The 26,594-nt window shown below is 27.4% G+C and overlaps 1 protein-coding gene and 1 pseudogene across 2 annotated transcripts in view; both read left to right on the top strand.

Moving 5' to 3' along the window:
- Positions 1-26,594, top strand: part of LOC108757279 (neurocalcin homolog) — a 194,457-nt gene that overhangs the window by 1,662 nt on the left and 166,201 nt on the right. The gene's annotated exons all lie outside the window — the stretch shown is intronic.
- Positions 1-26,594, top strand: part of LOC108757267 — a 100,743-nt pseudogene that overhangs the window by 1,048 nt on the left and 73,101 nt on the right.

Here is a 26,594-nt window from a genome sequence, read left to right as displayed (position 1 = left end):
CACACACACACACACACACACACACACACACACACACACACACACAAATGCATAACAAAAGTAGCGTTAATTATTCTAATAAGGAATTATTTGTATTAAAAATATTTAACTTTTAAAATTGGAGTACGGTATAAAATATTATTTGAATAATTATAAACGATAGTGTATTTATATAAATGATCACTGCCAATTAGCCAATTGTACCACATTTTGATTTTTATACCTATCTTTTCACATAAATTTTTTGGATAAATGTAAAAACTGAATTATAGAACAATAGTGCAGCGCCAAAATCGTAAAAATGCTCCAAAAAATATGTTTGTGAATAAAAAGCTTTTAGGAACTAAGAGGAAAAAGCTTTTTTCCGAGTTTTTTATTCAATGTGTTTAGTTTTTTTCGATCATTTTTATCTCGCGATAAGTATCTTCAGCGAGCATGAGATGTGGTTCGAGATCGCCTCTGATTGCAAAGACTAAACTTTTGTCTCTTAAACAATATTATATTATGTGAAAATCGATCGATAAGATTAAACACACATGAACGAAAAATGTCATATTCGATTAAGGCTTCTTTGTGCCTAATAATATTTTTTACGAATTTATTTATGGACAATTTCCAGTTCAAGCAAACGGTGTGTTAACAGCTTTCTAAGATGCTTATGTGTATCAGTAATGTTAAATTGCTTGTCAATTTAATCTGTGATATTATTACTCTAGTTTTCATTTAGGACTTGTTTCAAATCCGATAAATAATAGATACACAGTGCTTGAACTGGTAATTGTAAATTAACAAGAAATATTAAATATGAAGAACCACCTTGACTGAATATACATTTTTTACTCATATGTATTTCATTTCTCAAATTTTAACAGTCGAATGTTCGAAGAAAAATTGAGTTATACTACATCGAATATTTTCCAAAACTATTAAGTACTTTTCATAATTTTTCGACAAGATCAAGTTTTTTTTAATAAAAATATCGCTTATAATTGTTATCATTAAAACTTACTAATTTTTCGATTTTTAAAAAATTTAAATTAAAAAAAATGAAAATAGAATAGTCGTTAAAACTTAGCGTTTTTATGTTATATTTCTTGATTATTAATGATTAAATTGAAATTCTGTTATATAAACTTTGAGATAGCTGAGATGAGAGTCCCCCTCCCCCCCTGAAATTAGCTGAAGAATGCTGCAATTTTGTAGCTTGAAATTTAATTTTTAAAAAATTAGATTTTATTTCTCGAATTGAAGAGTTATATTGATGTCTCGATAGTTTTCTAAAGGAAAAAGTCGGTTACAAGTTAGCTTTAGAAATTTTTATAAGAACATTTGATGATTTTGATATATCTTGTTTATTATCTTCTAGTAATTATAATAATAGACAGAGATAACATAACACATTTTTATCTTGTTATCTTGTAACATTTTTATCTTGTAATCTATGATTATTTATAAACGGTAAATATCATTACGTTGGATTTTAAAGAGTTAATTTCTCCCTGTTGAATATACTGTTTCGACTTGTTATTTCACATATTTATTAAATCTCTCCGAAATAGATATAGAATTTTTTAATCTTTCTAAAGTACTTGTTAGCCAACAACGTTTATTATAAAATTCCATTATATAATTCTCTATCTCTCATACAAATATTGATGAAAATGTTTGAAGCGATTTTGAAACATCTCATTTGCGTTTGTGCAGATACATTCTGGAATGATAAATATGTCAGGAATAGTAGAAATGCTATCTTGAATGCTATTTTGAATTTTAATATTTTTATCATTACGTCAATCCTTATTTCGTGATTACGTGCTCAATCATTAATTTCTGTTTTTCGATATCGTTGAAACATCGCAAACATTTAATTATGTTACAATTAATTATGTTGAAATGCCGCAGACAACGTGAGTAATGAACGGTTTATTTCGAAGAGTTGTTGTATTTTCATTTGTATTGGATTCTGCTCCATTCCGAGCATTATCCCGAATTGTATTCAAGTTTAATTCCGTTTCTCTAATCCAAGATTCTATATTTCTGTTCTATCAGCTCAGGTTTCGTTTCTATTCTTTTGACAATCCTTTTCAATTAATCAACTCGCTGTTTGTAAAAGGGTTATGTATAAAAGGGATATGTATAAAAATATTAATATGAGACTTACTTGCTACGAACGTCGTTTTGGAGATTTTTATTATGTTATAATTAATAACATTTTTTAATTACTTGAAAATTATTCTATGTCAATTACGTTGCTTTATAAAAACGTATTAAAAATAGCAATTACATTATTTTACTTAATTTTTTAATATATACCTTTTGTGACAACCTTTGAAATCGAATGTAATAAATTATATTTAATTGATCTTGTAATAGCAATTTACAAATATTTTATCATATTCTTTATTTATATAAGGATTTTATATAAGGATCTAAAAAAGGATTTAGAGAGCGAATAATTTTAAGCTGTTTAGTAATTATTAAATTAAATAAAAGATATTAAATTAATACAAATTAAAAAATTAATAATAATTATAGATAAAATGTTTTTTTATTTCTTAGTAATGCAATTATTTTGCCTTTTATTATTACATATAACTATATGATTTTGTTACATAAATTAATTTTGGAAATTGTTTTAATGTATAAAAGCATCAAAATATTAAAAAACGAATATTTTATGTGGAACATTTTGTATTCAAAATATTTCGATATAAATTGTAAAATATCTTTATAACTAACACTTATTGATGAGTTTGATATTTCCACATGTGCAATGATGAAAAGATTTATACAAAAAAGTTGTATGGTTTAAATTTTTTGTATTGTTAATTTTTTATTTATTTTATTAGACAATTTTTACTTAAATGGTTACTATTTACTCTCAGAATCCTGATATATTCTTCGACAAGAAATCATATCTTCCGGAAAGAATTTTCTTTAGATAAGCTTGAAGTCAAAATATTTTGATATTTAACTTGTCAGAAATTATCAGTTAATTACATTGTACGTAACGGAAATACCATTTTATTTACCTCAGTGAGATAATTATAATAGCTTCCGGTTATTTTTGATACGTATTTACATAGAAGTACAGATATAATTTCACGACACACTCGCTTGATTACGCGTATTTCATCGTATACCGCATTTTATCACAATCCTTGAACATGATATCTAGAGTTTTTTTTCCAGTGTGTTTGTGATATAAAGTTACAATTACGCGACATGTTCGTTCCGAGCTCATGTATCAATGTGAAATGATTATAACACTTATATATTGTGAAGGAATTTCTAGTCGTGATTTTTTTAATCTCGAATTATAAATAATGTATAATATGTGTCTTAATTTTTAAATCTATTAAATAACATTTATTTATACATATGAAATAATGATTTATTCAGTTAAAATAATCGGATATTACTAGAATCAAAGATTAATTTAAAACAAATTTTTACTTGTGTGACAACTTAAAGTATATTAAAAAGCGCGTAATTGTTTTCTTAGTTATAATTACATGATAAGATCGAAATTATTTTTTGGAGAATTGATTAGAAGATGTTTGACTGTTTTAATTGTCAAAACTATGTTTATTGATAATTGATATTAAATTTGTATTGAACCGAGGTCTATATGAAATTAATTTAAAAATAATTTCTGTTATATACATTATCATAACTCTTCAGAAATATTCTAATAAATAATTTTTCTGTCACATAAATTTATACTTTTTGACAAATTGCATTAATTTTGTTAGTACAAAATTGAATTTATATTTATATATGCAGTGAGAAAATGGGAGACTTTGATTTTAATATTTTGAGTAAACATTTTATTTTGAATTAGAATGAATTCATCAGTATAATAGAATAAACGTATAATATATATGTAAACATAAATAGGTAAATATGACGTTTACATTTAATTAAATATCATAAATTGGTTACTACAGTAATCAGCATAAGAATGAGTCGAATGTAATTCTGGCACGATATTTTCTCTTGCGTATGTATTACGGAAGATGTACGTGCAGCTTACTAAATCTAGTTTACTAATAAATTTTGCTGTTCGTAAACAAAGTAACAGACCTCGACGACTAAAGATTACGAAAATGTAGAATCTTGGGAATAACTCTTATGATTTGAGAAATTTCATAACATGCTTATTACGTTATCATGAATGAATTATGTATTTGAGATCACGCGACAATGAATGTATCAATGCTCGAATAATTGAATTCTCTTGAGGAGAATTCAACAACTCGGAACTATGTAACAATGAGTTTACAATTTTTCGTACTTTATCTCTGTTTACTTGTCAGAAAGATTTTATATAACTAGTTGCACATTATGTAAAGATGCCAAAGTAAAATTAGAACATACGTTTGGTATCTGATAAGCTATTATTTTATGAAGTTAAAGTTCTACATGACATTCAAATTAATTTCAACTGTTTATTTTACAACATACAAATTTATTTTTTATATACATTATATTTCCCTCAAAGATTTTTTCGTAAAAAATTCGAGTTAAATTTTCTTAAAAATGATTTGAGGCAATAATATTTTGAAATAATTAATAATGAGAAAAAATAAAAAAAGGAGATAGATTTTTTTCCTTTGGAAAATAAAATTTGAATTTTACTTCAAAAGAGTTATATTGTTATTATCAAAAAAGAGTGAAAAATTTACAATTTTGAATAGAAGTGGCAGTTTCATTTTTTTCAAGAAATTTAGAGAGCAAAGTTTCAGCTTTTCAGCGAAAATATTTTTTAAATTGTGGTACGATAATTTAACAGAGTTATAAGTTAATCAAAGTCAAAATACTCTTTTTATTTAATTTGCGATTACTTAGAAGCAAAAAAATCTTAGTAACATTAAAAAACAAAAATTTTGTAGGGATGTTTAAGCTTTTACGTTGTGAAAATTTCGCAAGTTTTTTTAAGCACAAGACAAGCTCATATAAAATGAAAAGAAAATTTTCCATTTTATCTAGCTCGTAGCTTTCTATATGTAAAAATGATCGAACTCACAAAAACTTAAAAGACATAGCGATGAAAGATTGATATGTCTTTTAAGTCATTTTTACATATAGAAAGCTACGAGCTGGATAAAATGAGAAATTTATAGAAAGCTATTAAATTAATTAAAATGGGAAACATATAGAAAATTACGAGCTGGATAAAATGGGAAAAAATAAAAATTTTAAGCTTTAAAATCCTTTTTTTAAATTTAAATTTCGTTTATTTTTAACGAAATTATAGCTACTTCAATTTTGAAGTTCGTAACGCTACAAACTTTTGTTTCAATCCAATACAATCTCGTCAACTGTCGTATTACGAGCGATTACTGAACACGAACTTTGTTGAATAATTAAAGGAGCGAGTTCGAATTTCTAACGACTTTTTATTGCATTCTTATAATTGTATTCTATATTTCTGTCGTCGATCAAATAGACACGAATTATATTCGACACAAGAAAACTATTTTGCATTGCAGATATACACGCGCAAACTGCTAGGTGTACTACTTTCAAATTATATTGAACAATTACTAGAATATAATATCGATGATACATTTTTTCTGATTCATCTTATACTAGTGTTACTCTGACATTGCAAAAAAAAAGAACATCTCAAGTGGCTCACTTTAATTTTACATTTTTACGTTTTTTTATATTACAATGTTCAACGGAACAATTCTATGTCATCTTACTCAAATTATTTGCATGTAAAATACGATTAACAAAATTTCACATTTTTAAAATAAAATTCATGCTAGTGGTAAAAACTATATTTTCTGCAAAAAACGGACAAAAATTGGTGATGTCTAAAAAGCAATAAAATAAATAAAAAATGTTATTATCGATTTTCTAATTCATTATTCTAGTATCAGTATTTTAGTTTAGTGTTAATTGAGAGAGTGTTCAATTTAAATTATAAATAATAAGGAGCAAATCAAAGAGAGGGCTCAATTTAAATTTTATCCAATAAAATAAAATTTATAATAATTAGAAATTGATGTAACAAATGAATTAACTTTTTATCACAAGATTAAATAGTAAACTTAAAGCAGATCTATTATATTGGTAAAAATTTAACTCTGTTACTATTATTATGTTTTTCTCATAAAATTAAAAATTATAATTTAATAACGTTTATATTATCTTTAAAGTTTTATTTAAAAAATGTATTCCAGACATTATAATTTTATTTAAAAAATTACTTTATTATATAACGCGTTTTGTTATTATTTTGTTTTTTTTTACGCGCGTATGATTAAAATGATTTATGAATTAAATTAAAATCTTTTTATAAAGCATATAAATGTGATTTAGTATTAGTCATTTTTATAAATTTTACTAGCTTATAACATTGGATAAAAACACCGACGTGATGGTAAAATCGGGAATTTATTATGGTTTTTTCTATTGGATTTTTCCGGCCAACCCAGATATGAAACAGATGATTTTACAAGTTTTACATAAATTGATTTATACAAATTTGTTTTTATGTTTTAATATTTTACTTATTATGTAAGATAGGATTTGTTTTTATGTATTAATATTGAACAGGTACTAGTTCAAGAACGAAGCGTTTATTAAAAATTTGAAAGACATTAAATATTAACTATCAAGAACTTGCTTCTTAGCTTTTTTTTACCTTTTATTATTATTTTATTCAGTTAAGCCTAATAATTCAATTCTTATATAAATTTACTATTACATATAAAACAAAAATTATTTATTCTGCTAAGAAAGTGAAGAAAAGAAAAGTTAACTTTCCGAATATATTTCTTTCAAACTTACGAAATAGAGAGTTAGTGGCTTATACACACACATATGCATCCCTACTGCACGCAAGTAAATTATATGAAAATTTACCGATATCACTTTGAGGACAATTTGTGTAAATGTATACTAGAAATATGCAAATTTGGGTATTCTGTTGATCCACGAAAAATAAATTCTCAAATCTTATAATATTTATGTTTCAAATTAAGTATATTACTACTTCACATCTTATTTATCTACTTAATGCCAATCTTTGCATTCGACAACTATTACTTTTCATTTATCTTTTGTACATTTCATTTTCTATGCAATTCATCATGCTGTGCTTTAAATTGATAATAATATGATTAGATTTAATGTATAGTCTTACGTTCTTTACAAACGATTGGAACTTTATTTTTAATAAATAATAATTCAATGGTTGAATAAAAATGATAAAAAAATGTAGATAGTTCTTTTATCACACAGAAAATCTAATGTTATATGAATATATCTAATGTTTAATTTATCTTTGTTATATAAATTAATTATTAGAATATTAAATTTAATGAATTAATTGTATTTTTGGAATAATTTTCATAAAACATTTAAATCAGGAAATATTATTTATATACATCTTAAAAATATGCATGAGAAGAGATAAATTTACGCATTGCCTGCAAATTTTAATCTTATTGTTAGCTGAATTTAATGTAAAATTTTGGTTTTTTTTTAAAACAATTTTTCTTTCACTATAATCTTATGATTATGAAACGATCGACAACAGTTTTTAATTAGGTCAGGTATGAAATTTACACCATAATGGATCTTTGCACCTAATCTCGAGCAAACAGTTCTCTGTTCTTCCCTGCACTTTCATGGTCATTGCATTGTTATCGTGTTAACATTATATCGCGTGGTGCAGTTGGGAATGTGAATATAGAGAGTATACTAGAAATGTTGCTCATATTTCTTGGGGCACAATTTATTATATTAAGATGTACTGCTCAATGCGTTTTCCTTGAAGTATCTTTGAATGTCTGAACTATAATTCTCTATTTCTCCATGTGTTTCACGTATATGCATTCGCGATGTGCATGGGAATGTAATGTGGCGCAATAGATTACGTTTATCTTTCGTATCTTTACACTACGTGATATTATCGTGAAATACAGATATTTTATTTCTGTACTACAAATTGATGAATAGTTGTACCGAATTATTGCCTTTCTTTACCTTTCTTCTAGAGAAAAAAATTACTTTATATATTAAGAATAATATTTTGATATATTTTTACGATTTTGTTTAATTGTTTTGCTAATTTTTATAAATCTAGGAGTGACACATTACACGTATTTAAGAATTTATTTTTTTTGTGTTCTTTGGTTTTTCAAATTAAATTTTTTAAATTAAATATTATATATGTGTATACCTATATTTTTACATATAATATATTGAAGAAATACTGATATATTTTATATAATAAGAAAAATGTTGTAAAAGCGTTAAAAAATGTTTTATCTAAAACCTTTTTTGTTTATAAAATGTGCTGGCATGTTATAGTAAACTCTGTTTCAACGAGACGATAGTTGTTGGCGCGTTTGATATTTACTGGCGAATTATTGTCGCATTGTATCATCCTCTAATGTATTCTGTTGTATTCACGAACAGGCGTAACTGATGTGTTCTAACATAATTTAATTCAGGCTTAGTCACCCAATTTTTTTTAAGTAAACAATCACCTAAAATGTTTTTATATCATAATTAAAATTATTATTATTGACACTATATTATATAATTATTTTCCGATTTATTAATATTTCAATAATATAGATATGGATTTAATTATAATTTTCTGAAGAAAGTAAGTAGAAACCAAATATTAAACTGAATAAGTATGTTAAATAACTTATATAATAATTTTCTAAAAAATTAAATTTAATTAATATACTTTTTATGTGGGTTTTCGATATTTAAAGATTCTTAAAAATAGTTATTAAAAAAGGAAAAATATGTTAAACGATATCCATATAAAGCAATATTTTACATTTTTTCGCTGCTGAAGTGTAAAAATGCTTCAAATGACTATTTCCAGATTAATAAAATTTAATTTTAATTTATTATGTTGGCTAATAAAATATTCGTATGATTAAAATCCTTATACGCGACTACATCTTTAGCGATAATTCACTTTTTGACGTGACCTTTATAACCAAGGAATTGCCAAAAGAGAGACGAGTTTATCTATGTTTGCCAAATGTAGAATGAAATATGATTTCGTCGAACGGCTTACGTTCTTCGATGCAATCGCACACCGGTTTTGGCACCGAAAAATTCACTATTGCGATCGTAGATTTAGGTAATCGAATAATATAAACTTTCGTGTATAACATGCGAATTATTCTCTACTTCAAGAGTTGTTGTGGATGTATACATATATGTCGATGTCATTGCACTCTTTTTCTGTTTTTATTTGTTCGTGACTTGTATTAGCTTCACGATACTGCTAATCATTTCAAGAGCAAGACAGTTCTTTACGCGTTTACTTAAGACATCTATTTTACTTTAGATAACAAAAATTGATATAATTTTATTGTAACAGTATAACTTTGTTGTGGAGTTTAATTTTCGACATTGTAGGGTACCGAAAAATCTATTGAAATGTATCTTGCGCTAATTGCTAGTTCCTTTGTTTTCATAGTTCTCGTTAATACGAGTATATAGATCATTTTATGTTTATGCCAACGAAGTTGTTTATATACAGAAGTTAATATTAGACATCAATATAGTACCTTGTGAAATAAGTGAATAATAATTGGAATTCAGTAATCGTTCTTGAAATGAATTAATTTAGCTAGCTAGCTCTTTAGCTAGCCTAAAGAGATTGTACAAAAATTAATTTTTTAGAATGATTTGAAACTATCGAAACTTTAAAGTTTTTTAATTTTCAAATTATTCAGAAATCCGTTCAAGATCGATTTTTATGCGATTAAGATATGAAACGCAAACGGCTTTGATTGTAAATTAAATTAATCGAATTTGAATTACCTAATATTTTATGATGTGATGATTATTAAAATTGTAGCGGTAAATTGAATCAATAAATAAGAGTAAGCATTATTCGCATATATTTAGTACAAGGATGAAAAAAGGATATAAATTAAAATTGTAACTTTTTAATAATTGGAACTTCTATGAAACTGCTGGTTTTCTATCAAATTTGATTGAATTACAAAAATATTTAAATGGCAAAAATTATTTTTTGGTAGAGATAAACTCTTAATTTCATTCCTTGTAGGAATGAATGTAACTGATTCTATCAAGAGTGAGAAAAGTGATTCAAAGGAATGCAGCGTATTAATAAAGTACTAATTTTTTATATTAATATGGTCTTTTAGAGATTATAATTTTAAGAAATAACAAAAAGAACTATTACTCTCATCTGATTTAATGGTTTGATGAATTCAAGTTTCAAGCATAAAAAAATCTTTAATTATAGTTACGAGAGTTATCGTCGTCGTATACTTTATATCCCCAAGAGGTATTTAGATATTACTGCACTTTTTATGATTGCGTCTGAGTCGTTCGTGGGAATACCTTTTGTAGCTCTCGCCTGGTCAGGGATTGCAGAGGCGATGGTAATATGCAAAGATGGTAACGATCCGAGGCGGCGAATATATTGCACAAGGATTGTCGGTTACACAATTCCTTCGTCCGGTGGATCAAACCATCTTGGCATCGTTCCATCTTGCGCTTCGATTTCTTACTTCGACTGCGCTTGCCAAAATTGTGCCATAGATTAATGCATTAGTTGCTAATATGAGAATGTAACAATGCTTTTGATGATAAGAAAAATTTGTATAAGGATAACTTTTTTATTGCTTAATATATTATATTTTTAACAAAAATAAAGTTTTATAAGATTCTTTTAAAGCGCACAACAATGATTAAGATAAAAATTCGCAAAAAGTTAATATAAAATTTTTTTAAAATAAATTTTTTCTATATTATTTAATCATTTGTAAAAATATTTTGCAGCTGATGATACAAGCAGATAATCTATTAATTGTACGTGAAAAATAAGTTTAAGTTATAAGAGGAAAAAAAGTTTTATTTAATTTAAAATATAGATTAAATCTTTTTCTTATGACATTGCATTTTTGGAGAAACTCAACCCCTTATCTTATCACATAAATTTATTAATTTATTTATTAGCAGAAATATTTTGCATATTATTCTATATACATAATTTTATAATACATAAACTTTATTTTGCATTCATATATGAATAAATATGTTTTATTTTAATTTAGCCATAAAAATGTTTAAGAGAATAGCAGTATTTATCAATTATCTATTAATTATTGTATGTATTATTGATTGCAATAGAATACATTAAATTTTAAAACCAACTGAAATTTATAAAATAATTTAAAAAATGTATAATAAGATAATAACATAAAAATAGTAAACATAAAGATAGTAATACGCTGAGCAAATTTATAATTACATTTTAGCTGATGGAATAAAAAAATTGATTGTAAAAAGAAAAGGAAAATGACGTCATTATGAGCATTGTTTACTTGTGCTGTTTATTATTTTTATAGATCACGGAAAATGCTGACAGTGTTTCTACATAGATTATGTAGGGAGATATGCAGCTTACGTCTCTCAATGTATATACGCTATCGACTGTTCATACATCGGTGTCCGATACTGATCCTCGAGAGTAACGTTTGCTCTAATTGCCCTTCAAATTCTCTTGCACTGAAGCAGAATGCAGTTAAATATTAGTTGTGTTTAAAATATCTTCTCTGCGCGCATTGTATATCGATCTTTCTTAGGATTAATGCTGCTTTTTGCGAACCGATCAGATGGGAAATCAATTGCTTTTCTTTAGAGATATCGTGTTCTCTCTCGCTGATTTGAAAAGTTCGATGAGGAAAAAAGGGTAACCTTGGTCTTTTCTTTTACACGACTATTGTGTAGACCTCTCAATATGAGATCAGTCGTAATATTGATTTTGTTGTCAATACCGATTGATGATTAGTTTTTCCTGTATTATTTGATACGAAAGTTGCTGTTCAGAAATATCCGCGGTTATAAATTTAATTTATTAAATATGTAAAAGATTTTTTCCTTATCATTAATTTTATTCGATTAAGTCGCGATGAAGACAATTGTAAAAATTTGTGACATATGAAATGACAAAAAGTGTAAAAACAATGAAAAAATGATCTTACCGCACCAAGGTCAGTATACAGTAAAATGTTAAATAGCTTCAATGAAAGAGATAGATAATATATAAAATTATGACGCAAAAACACAAATTATGCAAAGATACACTTAGAAAGATGATTTGATTGCATAACTTAATATACTACAAATATAACTAAATGATTTCGATACAAAGATTGATTATCGTAACGCCAGTATTTTCATTTGGCACACTGAAAAAAATTTTCTAAATCTAAGTAACATTTTCTTGAATAGTGCTAAGTAAACATTTCTTTATTGCAAATAAATATTTAATTACTAAATAAAAAAACATATATTAATTGATTTAAATATTGCTTTCTTTTTTTTAAATAAATATTTATTTACATAAAAAAATGTTTATTTACAATTAGTTACTATTCAAGAATATTACTTAAGGGGATGCTAAAATGATTACCGAACTTGATCGAAGTCGATAGTACAGACTTTTTTAATTCCAAATTCGATAATAGTGGTGACATCTTTGATTCATTTCTTACATTATATTATATAATACATATATATTATTCTGTCTTACTCAAACGTATACATCTGTCCTTATCTAACAATGCCAGCACCATCTATCGCAAGACTACGCAATTACTGCTACACGGAATTTCGGCTCTGTTAACATTCTCAGTTTTCGCAAAGCATCCGTATACATGTATTTTCCACTCAGTGAAAATACTTTTCTTCTAGACCTTCAATCTTAGTTCTACAAACTCAGTATCGTTTGTTCCAGTAATGTGACCTCAGCTGCACGCTTATTTTTAAGATATGGACTCTAAAACTCTTATATCAAGCAAATATATACCTGAGGTGATAGCTGTACAAGCCAAAAGTAAGTGAATTTTTTAACTTTTTTTCAATGAGTTTTTCATGAAATCCAGTGCAGCTGAGGTCCTGTTTGTGCATATTTTAATTTATGTAATAACACTTTTGCAATCTGTAATCCAATTCGGAGATTTTTTACCAAATGGAAATGATGGTAAAACAGCTTTAGCATCCCCTTAAATTTATAGGACTTTTTTTTCAGTGCAAGCATTAAGGGTATATATATCCACACAAACTTGCATAGCCGCATAAAAAAATTATCCAATCGCATTTCTCCTACAAAGACACACGTAAAATGTGACTGAATAATTTTCTTTGTGCATACGTTTATGCGCCTATGCAAGTTTGTGTGGATATATCCTTACACTGCAGAAGTCAGAAAAAATGGAAGGTCTGGGGGGGTAATTTGCAGGTAACCATTCCGTTATGTACGCATTTATGCTATATCAGTATTACAATTTCAGTTTTTTTTTTTCAGTTAATATTAGTAAAACCACTGTCAGTTGAATCGATTTGTCAATGTAGTAAGTAGAACATATTCATAATCTATATAAAATAATCACTGTAGCAAAAATCTTAATAATTATTATGGTGATAAAATATAGAGGGATAGTAAAGAATGAAGTACAACAAAATACAAGTGTTTAGCTCTTATATTTTGTTCAACTTGATGTATCTTATATATTCCATTTGTTTGGAGGGAATATACGGCATTTTTAACGGGTGAAATTGATATAAAACGTTAAAAACTGAGCCAATACTGACTGCCATAGTTCAGGTACTGGCGCAGTATTGGCAAACTACTCTAATACTAGCTAAGTACTAAATGATAACTCAGCCCCAGTCAAGTACTAGCCAATCATTTGCCAGTGATGGTCCAATACTGATTAACAGAACCTTTGCTGTCAGTTGACAGTCGTAGTATTGACTAAGCGTTGATTTCGTTGTAACTGCTGCAGGCGATCCTAAATGGGTATCCAAAACACACTAAGTGCGCAAATTGGATTTAGTGCATTAAATGCAATAAATGCAGTATCTGAAACATGTATTTTATATCATATCTAACTGATACACTTGTAATGCCAAAAATTAGAATTATTATCTGTTATTTTGTATACATATTTATCAGTTTTATTTATAAGTTATTTGACATTTTATTTTTATAAGCATGAATTTTTTATGAACCATACATCTCACCTGTGAATAGCTGTATAATTTCACCCCTATGGAATATATGGAAAAAATATAATTTTAAGAAATTTTGTTAATATGGGGGGAGAAATAAATATTTCGGATTCCCAATATTTTTTTCATAGTAACAAACAGTATAAAATTTTTATTTGCATAATTTATTTATCTTACATATAAATAATTTTGATAAATTAAGATTTTGATAAGTGCAATATGTATATACCGGAGTTACTCTATTATATTCTATAATATAAATGGTGTTCATAACATAAGTTGTTATCTTCGATAACAATAATTTATCCGTAATCATTGATGCGGCTTGCTAGTAAAGTAATTTTGCTACAGATCTGTTAAAGCGATTGCGATTAGATAATGCATTCAAGATACCGATTAATCGAGAAAAATGTGTACGCACATGTAAGATGTTATATGTATCTTGCGTATTGACACATCACAAGAAACATGCCAGGGATATGAAGAAAGAAGATGCAGAAAAAGAGATGACAGTGTGTTGAAAAGTTGTTTTTTTCATGGAAGGTCTGTCAAGGAAACATTAGAGATGTGTCTCATTGAAGGATAAGAGAGCCGGTTTGTTCTTATTAGCTGGAGAACTGTGACGCGAATAAGATAGAACTAACATTTTAATTAAGAATCCGCGGTTTCGAGCTTAATTCGTCCCCAGCACATTAAGCTTGAAAAGCTACTTTGACAAGCAGACCGCTACTTGATAATTTATGCACTGTATCCTTGCCATGCATTGAATAGAGTATATAAATATATAAAATGATATAAATACGGAAATTAGTTTCAAGTTTTTAATCTCTTTATTATCATTTTGAAAAGAAGTTGAAGGAATGTAACGAGTAAATTGTTAGGTAAAAAATTGACGGATATATGATCCTTTTAAAGAATTTAAATAAGAATTACGATGATTATGTAACTATTTTTTTTATATAATCAATAGTCTCCAGTTTTTAATAACTATATTTCAACATTTATTCGTGATTTATTTTTTCTTTAATTGAGTGAGTTGAGTGACATATAGCAACACGATTAAATATTTCTGTAGAATATACAAGAATATACACTATAATGAATTATTCACAAATTGAAACTCGAATAATAAATTAATATACACGATGATTAACATGGCAAAAATGGGTAGAAAATAAATGATTATTATTTTGCCACAAATAGACCGAATGAAATAAATCAAATGTCATTTTGTAGACATTGTAGAACAAACTTGTCAATTTTATATAAATAAATGAATTGTATATGACCATGTATGAAAAAAAAATGTAATTATTTAACAATTGAAACATTACAAAAAAGGGAGGCAAAAATTATGTTTGCGCGCATGAGTTAATTGTATCTATATGTTTTCAAAGTGTTGTCCATCGAAATCGACACGAAATTAAATTAAGAATCATTTCATGAAGAATCATTAAATTTTTTCCAATACAAAAAAACGAAGATTTTTTCATTTTACGCGGGATGGCGCGCGATTCCATCCCATATAGATAACGTAAACGTATTTTTACACTCTTTTTTTGTAATGCTTCAATTGTAAAATAATACATATCTTTTTCATACATTACATGTATATGTTAATAAAATTGATAAGTTTTTTTTTCTATAAAATAGCGTTTGATTTATTTTGTTCGGCTTGTTGCAAAGTAATAACTATTTAGTTTCAACTTATTTCCTTTGTACTATTGAAAACTTTAAAAACATTATTCATATGCTGTTATTTATCATATTAAAAAATATATTAAGAAGTATATTTATTTAATTTGTTATTTAATTAAATTATTTGTTCTGCAGATTATTGATTTTATTTAGCAATATTCATATATTTAATAATTTATTAAAAAACAGATGGATTAAAGATGATATATTATTTTTTGATATAATCGATTCGTTGAATTATTGAACACACAGTACTAATTGAAATGATATTTCTACAAGGAATACATTCTAAATATGAATATTGCAAATTTGCATAATATATATATTAAGAAGATATTTTTTTATGAGAATGAATGTTATAGACATTCATATTAAATTATTATATACATATTTTTCGCGAGGTATCTTTTCTACTTGCGATTATAGCATTAAGAGCGTTCGACACCTTATCGAAGAAACAACAGGGTATGTAAGGGATATTTTTACGATCATTTGTATCCTACACCTTGACCTTTTCCCTCAATGGAAAAACGATTATGTGCGGGAAGACAAAGCTTATCGTACCTTTCATGCAGATAATATAAGTCCCTAAATCGTTTCAATTTCCGCGTTACTGCAAGTTATAGTTTCCAGGAAACCGCTGCACACACCCTTTATAAATCTCTCTCGCATTGTTTTCTTTCTTCCGATTTGATTTAGATACAAACCTATAGATACAATCCGTTACATTCAAATTCAAAAACAATTTGTGTAATGTTTGACAGCTAACAGAAATTTTCTTTCGTACACTCAAAAGAATTTTGATCATTTTTTATTCCAATGAATGATCATTAATCAATGTCCGACTTAATGTCTAGTTAATTCATTGTGTGATACAATAATTAGATTCATTAATATAATTACATATTTATGTATTCTTGCAATGAATCCTAGTAATAGTTGAATAACCTAAATCATTATGAGAATTTATTGAACCAATTTTCATTAATTCAATGAATATTTTATTATATTTATGTATAATACAGTTTTGATTCAGTGTATGATATTATTATTATTGTTGTTGTTATCTTACATGATATTCTTAGCAAAATGTAAATATATTTTGATATTTATTAAACAAAACTAAACTGAAATGATTATTCTGGTTTATATCTCTATCTGTATAAAAGATAATATTGATTTGTAAAATTTAATACTGATTTTTTAAATGTAATATTTCGGTATACTATATAAATTTAGAATAATTAAAACAGAGTAATTTTTTAATCTCACCGTGGAAAATAAAATTGTGTATTTATAGAATATTTATTTATCTAATTATATATATGTGTATATGTATATTTGTATTTGCGGAATTAAATGCGAAACTGTATTATTGATTTATTCTAAAGTTCTAAGAGTTTTACATATATCGGAAAAAATTCTCTGATATGGTAACTCTTACAGACATGCAATGTTTTTTTTGCTCTTAACTCGAGAATAGTTGCTTGCAGTATATTTATACTCCAACGGCGAAAAAATGAGAATTATTGTAAAATATTTTGTATGGATATTATAAATTTAACATATTTTTTTCTTTTTTAACAACTACGAACCATTAAATATGTAATTCCATCGAGAACCTGCAATAAAGCGTTATATATATATATATATATACATATATATAAATTAAAATCTTTATTTTTTAGAAATGTTGTCATGATAAGCTACTTAACGTATTTATTCTGTTTAATGTTTTTTTATTGTTTTAATATTTCTTTGATTTTTACTTACTTTTTAAAAATTGTTAATTAAATCCATATTTCTCCATAATATTCTCAAATGTAAATAATCGGAAAACAAAATAATATGTAACATGTTTTAATAATAACAGTGATCTTAATTATAAAAAACACCCCAGATGACCGTTTATGTAAAAAAAATCAGGTGACTGCTTCTGGGTTAAATCTTGTTTGTCATTCCTTTGTAATAAAATAGACGACAATGATTTCTTACGTATAATCAATTATTCTTTTATATATGTATATACGTAAATTTACTCTTTAACCCTTAATTTTCTTGTAACATAAGAAAATAACTACAGAATTATATTTGCAAATAGCCTAGATGGATGTAGATATTTTTATTATTATAATATTTTGAACGATTGGTATTTTATTATTTTATAATTTTTACTTTTGATTAATTTTATCGCTTATCGTTACTTTTGATGTAGTTTTTAAAGTAATACTTTTTAGTCTTATAATTCATCTCGTCTGACTATTTATCTCTAGGGAATATGCAATATTTTCTACATTGGCTTAAGTATACTTTATTGCACTTTATATTCTATTATCATAGTTCGTTAATTAGACAAGTGTATGACATAGTAGCGGTTTCGCTTATTATTACAAAAAGCTGTATATCGTATCCTTGAAATTCCGATAAAACCATGAAGCGGAGAGAGGAAAATCATGTATCTGGGCATGTAGCTTTGCAAAAAGCTGGCTTTCTTCGCTATGATTGTTTCAAAGACGTACGATCATCATGAAAATCACTTTCTATAGAATATATATTAATTATACTTTCTATAGAAAGTGTAATTAATATCAGTGACCTATATACAATTTTACCGATGAATTATGATTTCAGACTTCAGGTTGAATATCGCTAATGCATTTAATGCCCGTTTCGATCACTGTAGATTAATTATAATTTTGATTTAATTTATTATTTATCTAGTTCTGAGAAAAGAATGAAGAATAAATTAAACGAGATTACAATTAATCTGTATTGAAATGGATATAAATGTATTAAATGCAATAAATGCAATTTTCGTTCACGGTTTTGAATATAAACATTCATTTATACATTTAGAAAAAATGAAAGAGATACGATTTCTGTGCAGTTATAAAAGGCAACTTTATATTAAATTTGCTATAATTTTTTACATCTTAAAGTATTTCTTATCAAGAAAAATATGTGTTTATATTTAAGATATATTCTAACCAGAAACTATCTTATTTACAAAGACTTTTGTTTTGGAAATTTTTTGATAATTAAATTTTATATTGAATAAATATTTGAGAAGTATACAAATTTATTATAAATTTTCAAATAAAAATTTTATAGTAAGGCGCTTTGTAATATTCATAAGTGATGTTTCTAATTGACGCATCTGTACTCTCTGAATGGATCTTATTAGAATGCAACGTGCATGTCTATTTTTATCTGATTGCTTAATTCCGTGTTGAACATACGTGTAGCCTGAGCAAATTTTCTAATCGCATAATGTGCAATAACACAAAGTAAGTAGTAATGAGACCAGAGTGATCTGGGTGGGTCTAATAGATGTATAAAATACTTTACTACGCTTTATTACTACGCGTTAGTTTTTGACAATTTGTGAATGAATAAGAATAATGAATTGGTACTATCGTTATTTCTCAAAATCATAATTATTCTATTGTTTAACCAGAATAATTTTTTTTTGTAAGCTGCAAGTACACGCGCTGATATTTTTTAATTAAATTAAAGGCGCATTATTTGATATAATTCTCACAACATTTGAGAATTAACTTGCCGTGCCTTTTTAATCTTCAACAGCTTTTAAAAATTTTTTTAAATTAACAAAGTGTTTATTACCGGGAAAAACTTGGAAAATTTGGAATTTTCATGAAATTTTATCTGTTTCTTTGATTTTAATTTTTTTTTAAATAATATGAAATGTTAACAATTAGCATTAAGTGGCATACTGCATATTCGCGTATATTCATGTACATTCTTATGTGTGTCTCGCAAGTTTTTATAAAAAAATAAAAAAAATGCTAGTAGAAAACAATACTCAGTAGAATAGAGTAGTTTATTCATACTATACATACATGTATAAAAAATTCTCTATTACCTCGTATTTTAAATAAAAATCCGGAAATTATCAGGGAATTTTTGAACAAGATTTCAATAAACACTCTGATTAAGTTAATGATTATCGATCCATCTGAGAAAAAGATTCTTAAATTGAATCTATCTTAAACGATTACTCGATAATTAAATCGAGCGCAGTAATTCACGAAGGACACTATTTGATGTAATTCGCACTTATTGCAAATCTTCGTATGATGTGGGACGAAGCTTGACGTGTTACTTAAAATTCCTTATTAACCTACGGTAGGCGAGGTAAGAACTACGGGAACGAACATGCCTGCACAAAGCGATAATCTCGCCGGCGACACTATTCTAAAGATATAAATTACGGGCATGTTTGCGTATCGGCGGGGCACGGTGCCATGAAAAGAGGGTGTAGGGACGACAAATGATAATACTTCACCTTGTACTTCTTCCGTGTATCTATATTCAGTCCATCGGGCCTCTGTGTTCACCGCTATTGATCCATTATGGAACGCGCGCTGTGTGTTGAAACCTTTACGTGTTTAGAGCTAAGGCTAATGGCGCGGGCGATAGAAGAAAAAAAAAAGAGAAAGGAAAAAAAACTCGTCATTTCTCGTTTGCGTTTTATCGCGCGCGCGAAGGACGAAGGGCCGCGTCAGGTGACCGTCGTCTCGTATCGAAAAATTTTGATCTCGTCGAGCGGTGATTCCCGCTCGGCTTTAGACAGACCATGTAAACTCAAGTGTGCAGGAAAAACTTTTTCCTGTCTTGCGTGCAATTGATTAAACATCAGGTTGTCGGGGAATGCTCCTGCATAAGTATCGAGATATCTCGAAATGTATCTGCACGACAAAATATCCGGGACGTCTCACCGATAAGCGATGAATAATATTACACGGAAGACGATGTAGGACGAGCTGTACTCGTGATATTGTCTGGATTCCTTCTTATTTTCTGAGTTTCCTTTTGATCTATATCTCTTTGCGAAATCTTTTCCGAAGGCGCAATTTCTCGAGAATCGCAGAAGTACATTGCGAGAAGATATCGGTTCGATTTCGCTGAATAGAGGCGACAAACGAGCGAGTTTCCTCAATTCGACTTGTACGTTTACCAAGGCTTTCGATACACACAGTTGTAATATTACATAAACAGCTTTTATTTATATCTTTATGTACTTTGGTTGTCATAATTGTATCTACGTTGCACGCAGAATCTGTTTTCATCGGATTTGTCTCGAATAAAATATCAAAGCGAAAATGTAATCTATTTCGCTCAATTTAATGATTCGTATTTCATTAATGTTCATTTCTATACCAGTAAATATGTTTATTCTTGAATGATTAAAAATTCGTGTAATGCCCGTTTATATCAGTGTATTATAGACTAACTTTAATCTTGGTTTAATTTACTTTTTTATCTTTTTCTAATTTTTAGAACTAAAAAAAAACATAAAAAAATTTAAACTGAGATTAAAAACTTTAACCTGCATTGATAGAAATAGATATAAATTGCGCGAAATAAAATACATTTCTATTTTTCTGATCATTCAAGAATAAAACACAGTTGTATTACGTCGAATAATAAGCACTGTATGTATTAGCCGGTGATTGTATTAGTTGTCTAATGGAACGATGTAAAAAAAAAAAGATTCTCCAATTAACTATCGACGTACCTTGACTTGGCAAATATCAGAGTGTGTTATTTGGATTAATTCCGTCATAAATCTCAGCAAACGTTCCATTCGGAATCGTTGGCGGAGATCGTTCCAATTTGGACGGCCTTAATTCTCCATGCGGTAGTTATGCAAAAACGGCGGGACTCGCGTCGTCTGTCACGCGCGATTACCGCGGGTGCCTGATGTTAACTCTCGTTTCCGCGTGCATAGTCGACAGTAAGCCATGTAGAAAAGGTTTACGATTCACAGTGAAAAAGGCCAAATGTGCGCGCCTTCCGCCTAATCTCCAGTCGTTTGTAATTTAACGACGCAATCTCACGAAACCTTAGCTTTTTTTATCACTGTAGTTACAGTGTTGTATGTAACTAAATAATTTAGAGTTTAAGTAACAAATCAAAGAGGACTCTTTCTATACAAACCAAATGATAATAAGTAACGGGCAAAGAGTCAACACGTTTCTTTGAAATTAACAAAAGAATATATTTCAATTAACAAAGGTAAAATTACATAACGTTACAAGTTTCGGCTACCGGATTGAGCCCTCTTCAGACATTAACATAACGAAAAAATCAGCAGAACAACATTAATTATCGCAAATAATTGCATATTCATAACATTCACAGTTCGGGTGAGTCTTGATGTAGAGTTCGACATTATTTCCGTACGATTGAACCGTCAAATGTGTTAAAAAATTTTGGCAAAGCTCTAATTGATAAAAAGAAAAACTTAAAAACTGTACACGAAAAGATCTACGCGTAAATGAATTAACATACCGGAAATCTAATAAAAATAATAATAAAAAAATATAATCAAAACTCACCAGAAATCGTGTGTAAAAAAAATACAAACGAGTGTGTCCAAAAAGGAATAAAGAACTTTTGGAATATATACAGAAAGAAAGAACATGATTATAATAAAAAATAAAAATATAATTATTCTTTTGTTAATTTCAAAGAACCGTGTTGACTCTTACTTTGCCCGTTACTTATTATCATTTGGTTTAATTTAGAGTTTAAAAATAATTTGCAAAAAACTTTTTTTCTCGTATAATAAATATTTTCAGTAGAAATTTAATTTCGATTGCTGAAAAGTCCCTGAATCTCAGTTTTAAGTCCCGTTTTTAAATCCCAGTTTTTATAACGATGTCGTATAATACGCGAAAAATTGTTAGTTTATGATTTACCGTAATGATCTGAATTGAAGAACTGCAATTAGCGCATTTGCGAAAAGAGAATCAAACGACTTAGAGTTTATTAAGATTGCAGCGACAGTTTTGGGACACAGTTTTACATGTTTTACGTCAAAGTTTACATATCAATTTAATTACATGTAATCATATAGTCTATACTTAATTTGATAATCTGGAACCATTGGTTGTTAATTGCAAACAAAGCCGTTTTTATATCCACTATAAACCGTTTTTATATCCACGTTTATTTCGAATCGCGAGTTATAGAAATAGTTATGTATGTCCGATGTTTGAACATCAGATCGGGTAAATGATGGAAAATACGATGGCAGTTCGCGCTTTAAGACTATATTGACCAGAGCCATTCAGCAGAGCAACATCTGTCAACGTCGTATCTATGTTGACTGTTAATTAAGGACTCTCTATATAAGGGTCTCGGTCGGATATATCGTAACTTAACTTCATTTAATGTAACGATGTCTAATCTCTAATCTTGAAGATATTATTAAACATTTTCTTTTTTGCCTACGTTAGAGCAAAATGTTAAAGGTTCTTCCTTGAGCATTATCTTGATAATTAGAATGGCAAACGAGTCAAACAGTAAGGAAAATATAATAATAAATAGTTGTCACACATAACGTTTTTTGTTTTATGACAATTATGAATTATTTTATTTTGCTCTTACTAGAATTTTTTATTGAGATAAATAAAAAGTTGCAATACATATTGCACAAACGAGATCATAATTAAAAATATTTTTATTAATTAATATATATTTTTTTGTTAATATAATTGAAGAAGTTAAACATGAGATTCATATATTATTAAAATATAAATATTTTATAGTTTTAATAATAGAAAAATTATTAGATAATTTTTTTGATATTTCTGGTCAGAAGTTATTATTAAAAGTGCAATATGAAATGAAAATTTGTAACATTTATTTTCATCTTTTTCGGATCATCTGTAGGTCTATGGATTCTAAAATTATTTATTAACTTTTCCAATGATATCTCTCTGTTTTTTATAAATGTTTCATTAAACTATCTACTGTATTTCACTATTCACAAACAATGTTTTCTCTAAAATAGAACGTGACAGATCGAAGCAGCTTTAATTCTTAATTTCCTGTAGTCCTGCAATTTCAAGATTTATTCAATATAAAAAAGTTTATTTGGTGTTCACTGACTCTTTATTTGGTGTTCACTGACTCTTTTCATTCAATCGACACCTCCACAGTGTCGATTCTATTCTACGCCGTAAATAGACGTTGTATGCTATAATTAAACGCGCGGGAAAATGTCAATTTATTTTAGAAACTCACAGGGCATTTCGATGTCTGAAAAGAAACTCGTTAATCAAAGTTGCACAAAATATTTCTATTAGCGAGCATATGCATTATTTGCGATTCATAGATAATTGATGACTATATAATGACACATGATTAACGATCGTAACGTAGTATTTAATTTTAATGACATTACACGCTAGATATTGATACAACTTTTCTTACAATCTTTTTTTTTTTAAAAACTGATATGTTTGTTCGGTTAATTCTCGAGTTACTTAACTGCAACAAAGTAGTCACATCGATCGTTGTCAGATTTTTTTGTTCGACCTATTCTTATTGCGTACTAACGAGTTGTCAAGTTGACCATGATTAAGTGATTACTTCACAATTTCCGGTTCACCTGATGACGCACGAAAACTGATTTGTAATGTAATACAGAGAGTACACAGTACAGGCTGCATATTAATACGTAGTATAATTAAGTTAAATGGAGGTTAAAGAATCTTGCGTAAATGATGATGAATCAAGAAAGTTATCACCGTGACGATCACGTGCATTAATTTGTTTCACGTTTTATGCTTTTCGCACTTCTGGAAATTATCGCAAAAATTAATTTGTCTCAAATTATTTATATACGGACGAATAAACCCCGAGTATTTGAATTTTGACATCTTTCATACTCGCAAACATCCATCCACTGCATGGCTACGTATCCTCGCCCTTGCATGTGCGAAACGTGTATATTGTATTAGATTTATGTCGTGCCATGCACGCGAGCAGTGACTTACGTGGTAACATTTTGTCGACTGTAAATATCAATAATTGTAATACACGCGAGACTTGCAAACGTAGCTCCTTTGTATGTTTCAACTCTCGGATCGCTTGACTGTCAATCGGCGGATGCTGCGTCCATATATTTATAGTTGAATCCATACAGTTGAATTTAGTATTCACATGTTCCTGAAAAAGAGTGAAGTTGAAATTTTATATTTGTAAAAATTCTTTTTCTAAATTAATTATTAAAGTAGGAAAAAAGTATAAATTAAGGGCAAATAAATATAATTTATTCCTGTTTTAATGAGAGTGAGGCATAGAGTATTTTTTTTGTCTATTATGTAAAAAGATAAATATATTTTTTTTTAGGTATCTGTATTATAAGTTTGAAATAGTTCTTGTATTTAGGTGAGAATTAATAAATATTTCCGCGCGATATGAGAAAGATTTTGCATATTATAACTTTATATATAATCTTTATCTGAATACAACGTGAATTTAAAGTTTGTAGCAAGAAAGATGAATAATACTTCTTTTTATAATTGCACGCGCGCGTGAACGTCACAAATATTATATATGTATACCTATAATATTAACCCTTATGCGTATAATCTATTTTTATAACTCGGACGAGAAAGTAGGGTCTATCAGACCCTTCCAGTTACTCCGATATTTTTACATAAAGTAAACACTTTTAAATTAATACATAAATGTCTAGTGTATAAAAGATTTACTTTTTATAGTCTACCCTTTTAAAATTTATTTTATTGTGCATAATACATTTGTTTTCTCAAACATCACTAACAAATAAGTATAATAGATATATTTAATAATTAGTTGCTTAAATCAAAGTTAATCATTTTTATTATTCTTTGACGAATGATATTATCTTCTTTTGAGAGAACCGCTCAAGAAATGCGTTTACTCATTAGCGAATACTTTACAGACGATTTCGCCCACTTTCGGTAATTTCAATCCTGGTTTAATCTCTCCCCGAGGTCTTCTTACAAACTTGAATTGTAAGGGAACGAGGAGAAAATTTAATTAGGTTTAAAATCGATCAACATGTGAAGCTAATAGTTAATTACTGCTAGTAAATTTCTTTATTAATTTTTTAAATATCTTATTTATATATTGTTTTATTTGTTTACGAATAACGATGATAAAATTCCAATTTCTAAAAATGAATGAAGTTAAAATATTTAAAAAAATGAATGAAGTTAAAATATTTAATATTTTAACTTCAAGTAAAAATATTAAATATGTCATTAATTTTTCAGTTTTTATTTCTCTTTTTTTAGGTCTTTTTTTTATATTTAATGATGTTAAATATTATGTTAAAATGTTATTATTTTAAATGATTAATTTTTAAATTTTATAATATACATAACGTTTGTAGAATGTTAGTATTTATATATTGCAAACATTTCAAAATTAGTGTTTTGCATAAATTTTACGAGATACTTTATAGAGATTTTTTGGATGTAACTATTTATTTTATTTTTCGTTATATATAATTTTATAACATGCGATGTTGTATGTTAATATTTTTTCACTACATTATATAAAGATTTAATGCAAAGGTATCAAATCGTGGCATGCGTGCTACTATTAGCACGCGAAGATATATTTTCAATGGCACACCTAAAGAAGTACACCTACGCGCTCTGTAAGAGAAAAATAAAAAAAAACTAAAATAATAAAATAAAATAGCAACCGTACTTCACTAAAATCAATTTTTTTACACTTGCATTTTTTGGCTGCGTTTGTTTTCGTGCTAAACTATTCACTTTAAAACAAATGTAAAATAGAATGCAGTAAAAGAAATAAATTTTGTTAAATAGATTTCGCTTTCAATGCAAAAGAAGAGAGTATAAGTAAGATTATGTCTCTCTTTCTTCTGTTTAATTCTCTCTACTTATATACTCTACTAAATAATTATAATTATAGTAGAGCGTACCAAAAGTTTCGAATCTCTATACAATAACACGTCAGACAAAAAAACTATCTCTGATTTAATGGAAAATAATCAAAATTATCAGAGTATATTTTTATAA

Source organism: Trachymyrmex septentrionalis, unplaced genomic scaffold (assembly GCF_001594115.1).
Source record: "Trachymyrmex septentrionalis isolate Tsep2-gDNA-1 unplaced genomic scaffold, Tsep1.0 scaffold136, whole genome shotgun sequence".
Lineage (NCBI taxonomy): Eukaryota > Metazoa > Arthropoda > Insecta > Hymenoptera > Formicidae > Trachymyrmex > Trachymyrmex septentrionalis.
This window is presented reverse-complemented; position numbering and strand designations above follow the sequence as displayed.